Consider the following 5,786-nt stretch of genomic DNA (forward strand, 5'->3'; position numbering starts at 1 on the left):
CATTAAAAAAATAAAACAAAAAATAATAATAATAATATGATACTAAAAAAAAAAGCGTTTTAGTAAACAACAATTAAAGAATCTATTCTGTGATCCTTGGGCCAGCTGTCAACGCCACGCTGTCAACGCCACGCGTCAAGCCACGCTGTCAAGCCACCCTGTCAACCCCCACGCGTCAAAGCCCGGCAAAAAGGATTTTGGGCGACTTTGTTAAAAACTAATATCAAAAAGAAAGAGGAGAGAGAGAGAGAAGAGAAGAGAGGAGAGGAGGGGAGGGAGAAGAAGAGAGGGGGAGAGAGAAAACAGACAAAAAACAGAGAGGGGGGGGGAAAAAAAAAAGGGAAGAAAAAGAGAGAGAGGGAGAAAGAGAGAGGATTGAGGAAAGGGGGAGAGAGAGAATGGGGATAAAAAATATATTTTGAGAAAAAGGGGGGAGAGGGGAGAGAGGGGAAAAGAGAATGATCAGATATATAATATATATTGTTTTTTTATTATTTTATATATTATAAAAGGAGAGGAGAGAGAGAAGAGAGAGAGAGAGAGGAGAGAGAGAGGGGAGAAAGAAAAAAAGAGAGAGAGAAAGAGGGGAGAGAGAGGAGAGATGGAAAAAAAAGCAAGAGAGAGAGAGAGGAGAGGAGGAGAGAGAGAGAGAGAGAGGAAAAAGAGAGAGACTGAAAAGAAAGACGACAGAAGAGAGAGAGAGAGAGAGAGAGAGAGAGGAGGGGAGGAAAAGCAAAGAGACAAAAATTTAGAGGGGGGGAGGAGAGAATAGAGAGACAGAGAGAGGGAGATGGAAACAGAGGGAGAGACAGATACAGAGAGAGAGAGAAAGAGAGAGAGAGAGAGAGAGAGAGAGAGAGAGAGAAATAATATTTTTTTATGATGTGTGTGTTCTTGTGTGTATGTGTGTGTGTGTTTGTGTGTGTGTGTGTGTGTGTGGGGGGTGGGGTATGTGTGTGTGGGGGGTTGTGTGTGTGTTTTGGGGTGTGTTGTGTTTTTTTTTTTGTGTGTGGGGTGTTGTGGTGTGTGTGTGTGTCGTATGTGATGTGTGGGTGCTGGTGTTGCTTGTGCGTGTGGATGTATCATATGCATTAGAATTTACATATATATAATAAATATATTTATTATAAAATATTATTATATAAAATATTTATATAATATATATAATATATAAAAATTATAAAATATAATAAAATATGTATTATATATTATATATATATATATTATATATATTATATAATATATATTATATTATATTATATATAGTTATATATATCCCTTTAGGTTCAGACACACACACACACACACAACACAACCAACCACACACAACACAACAACCACACAACACACAACCACACACACCCAACACACATATAAATATAAAAATATAATATAATAATATTAATAATGACATACCACCACACACACACACACACCCACACACAAACACAACAGACACACCAACACCACACAACCACCCACGCACCACACACACACAAAACACACACACAACCAACACACACACACAAACACACGCCCACACACACACACACAACACAAAACAAACCACACACACACACACACACATATAAATATATATATTAGATAAAAAAAAAATAAAAATAAATAATATTAATAATATATATATATAATATATATATATATATATTTTATATATTATATATTATATATAATTTATATATATATATTTTATATATAATTTTTTTAATATATATTTTTTCTAAAAAAATATAAAAATTTATATAATAAAAAAAAAAAAAAAAAAAAATAAAAAAAAAAAAAAAAAAAAAAAAAAAAAATATATAAAATATATTAATATATATATATATATATATTATAATTTAAATATATATAAATATTAATAAATTTTATTTATTAATATTTTTAAAATTTATTTTCATTTTATATTGGGTATTTTTATAAAAAATTTAAAAATATAAATTAATATTATATATATTATATATAATATTATATTACATATTATATAAAAAAATATAAAATAAAAAAAATTAAATATTAATAAAATTTAAAAAAAATAAAAATAAAAAATAAAGTTTTTTTTTTTTTTTTTTGTTTTTTTTTTTTTTTTTTTTTTTTTTTTTTTTTTTTTTATGATATAAAATTTACATATATTTTTAAAAAAATATTATTAAAAAAATTTATATATAATATAATATTTAAAAAATTATATATAAATAAATATAAAATATTATATATATTAATTTATATATATATATATAAAATTTTATATTATATATATATATATATATATTATATATTAAATATATTATATATATTATTTTAAAAATATTTTATTATTAAAATATATTATAATATATATTGTGTGTTGTGTGTGTGGTGTGGGGTGGGTGTTGGGGGTGTGTGTGTGCGTGTGTTTTTGTGTGGGGTGTTGGTGTGTGTGTGTGTTTTTGGTGTGTTTGCGTTTTTCGTGGGGGTGTGTGTGTGTTGTGTGTGTCTGGTGTGTGTGTGGGGGTGTGTGTTTTTGTGTGTGTGTGTGTGTTAGTACATTTTTATTATATTAAAAATATATTATATTTTTTATATTTAATGTGTTTTGGGGGTTTTGGTGGGTGTGTGTTGTTGTGGTGTGTGGTGTGTGTGTGTGTGTGTGGGTGTTGTGTGTTTGTGTGTGTCTAAAAATAAACGGATATATATATTCCATATAATATATATATATTATATTATTAAAATATTATATTATATATATTAAAATAATAATATATAAACATATTTAATTTTATTTAAATTTATTATTTATATAATTATATATATATAAAAAATATATAATATATATTTTTTAAAAAATATATTTATATATATATATTTTAAAGTAAAAATCTAATGCTATAGATCATCACACCGCACAAGCACACACCAGCACCCACACAAAAACATACAGACCAAAAAACACACACACACCCACAACACCACACACCCAACAAACACACACACACAAAACACACACACACACACACACACACATACACACACACACAAAAAACACACACACACAAAACACACCACAATACACACAAGAACAAACCCCTATAAAAAAAATTATTTCTCTTCTCCTCTCCTCTCTCTCCTCTTTTCTTTCCCCTTTCTGATCTGTCTCTCCCCGTTCCATCTGCCCCTCTCGTTCTCTTTCTCTCACTCTCCCCCCCTCACTTGTCTCTTTCGTCTTTCCTCTTCCTCTCCCCTTTTCTCTCTCTCTCTCCTCGTCTGTCGGCTGTTGTCAGTCCTCCTCCTTTCTCTCTCTTCTCTCTCTCTCTCTCTGTCTCCCTTTTTTCCCTCCTCTCCTTCTCTCTCCCCTTCTCTCCCCTCTCTCTCTTTCCTCTCTCTCTTTCCTCTTTCTTTCCCTCCTCTCCTCTCTCCTCTCTCTCTTTCTCTCCCCTCCTGTCCCCCTCTCTCCCTCCTTTTTTCCTTCTCTCTCCCCCCTCCTCTCTTCCTCTTTTCTCTCTTAAAAAAATTTTTTTTTGTCTTTTTTTTTCCCCACCTTCTCTTCTCTCTCCCTTCTCCCCCCCTCTCTCTTTTTTCCCCTTCTCTCTCTCTCTCTTCTCTTTTTTTCTCTCTCTTTCTGTTTTTTCTCTCTCTTTTTTTTTTTGTTTTTTTCCCCCCCTTTCACCCCCTTTCCTCTCCTCTTCCCTCTCTCCTCCTCTCTTTTTCTCTCTCTTCCCTCCCCCCCCCTTTGATTTTTTTTTGCTTTTACAAAGTCGACCAAAAAACCTTTTTTCGCGTGGCGTTGACGGGGGGGGGGGTTGACAGGGGGCGTTTACAGCGGGCGTTGAAGGGGCGTTTACAGCGGGCGTTGACGCGGGCGAAGGATCACAGAAAATGATTTATTAATTGTTGATATTACTAAAACGCTTTGTTGATCATCATTTTTATTTTTATTTTTGTTGTTTTTTTTATTAATGTTATTACTATTTTATTTTTATTTTTATTACTATTTTTTACATTATTTTTATATTTTTTTTTTTTTTTAATTTTTATTAAATTATTTTGTTATTATTTTATGTATATTTTTATTTTTATTAATTTCTATCATTTTTTACATTTTTATTGTAATACTGTAATCGTTTTATTATTTGTGTTTTAGAATTTTCTTATGATTAAAAAATTCCCTTTTATTTTTATTTAGTTACAATTCATTATCACGATATTATGTTATTATCACTGTTTTTTTTTTATCAAAATTTATTTTTTTGTTTTTTTTTAATTTTTATTTTTATTATTATATTATTATTATTATTATTTTTATTATTGTTACTTTTAAAAAATTTCTTATTATCTTTATTTTATTATTATTATTTTATCATTTTTATTTTATTTTATCATATTATCATTGTTCATCATTATCATTACATTGTTATTTAATTATTATTATTTTTAAAATATTGTTTTTTGTATCATTTTTACCATATTCATTTTTATTATTACATTTTAGATTAGTTTTCCAATCGCGCAAAAAAAAAATGGGCCTTCCCTTGGTTTTTCGTCGATTTGTTTGACACGCCCGTCGATTCGTTTTTTTTTTAAAATTTTTGGAATTTTATTAGTTTCAAATGGACTGACCAGTGAAAAGATATTTTTTCTAAATGATAAAAGACAAAAAAAACCGCAATTATTAGATGATACATGGTCTTGGAAAGTAATTTCAATGAAATGCGTTGCTGAAGCGTGACTTCTTTTAAATGACTGACTCTCCCGCGTCTTCTTTAGTTGCGCATAGTACGTTATTTTTATTTTTTTATTTTATCCCATCATCTAAATATTGAATTACCCCAAAACTTTTCCCAAAAACCTAAACTTCGTATCATAATCACTTTCCCATTATTATCCTCATCACATCTCTGTCATTATCACCTTTTCCATCCTCTTAAAACACCAGCATAATCGTCCTTCAAAATATTCATATCTCCCATAAAAAACACATCAAAATCATCATCTTGGTTTTCGTAAAAGGTTTAAAAATTCTGCTAAAAGATATTACAAAAACGGGCGGAGATAATTTGGGCCTCTGAATCCGCGCTTCTCTGGCGCCACGCTGTCTGCGCCGCTCGCCGCCGCCGGACCTTGCGCCCCGTCTCCATTTTCCCACTTTTTCCAGTTGATCAAAACAGTCATAGTCATGATGAAATAATGGATGAGTGATATTGATGATGATGATATGATGGTGTGATGATGATATGATGATGATATATGATATGATGAGTGATAATGATGATGAGGGGTGATGAAGATATGATGATATGGAGTGATATATGATGATGATGATGAGAGGATGATGAGATGAGGGCAATAAAAATAATATGACAGAGATGATTAAATAAAAGTAAGGGAAACGCGCAAAAAAAATGAAAGTCAGCTGTATTTTATCTCGTTTTAAACCACTTAAAGGATCATCTGTTCGTCTGAGGACCGACTTTAGCCCCTTTTCATTTTCCCGGGAAGCTCGTTTGTCAATAATCTGGCAAATTTTATCTTTTTTAGGCGTTTTGATTTAAAAAAATGAAGTCGAGGGTCGTAAAAGCAAGTTGAGAAAACCCACGGGAGAGCAGCCATTTTTTTTTTTTGGAAATTTTCAAAAGTTATTATCATTCTCCCCTAAATTAGCATATCATCACCATCCACAATTATCAGTATCATTATGTCTATTCCTAAATTTTTGCTATCAATAATATCATTTTCTACATTACAATGATGCTAAATGCAAAAACAACATTATTCGAATTATTCAATTA

The sequence above is a fragment of the Penaeus monodon genome, chromosome 41 (assembly GCF_015228065.2).
Source record: "Penaeus monodon isolate SGIC_2016 chromosome 41, NSTDA_Pmon_1, whole genome shotgun sequence".
NCBI lineage: Eukaryota > Metazoa > Arthropoda > Malacostraca > Decapoda > Penaeidae > Penaeus > Penaeus monodon.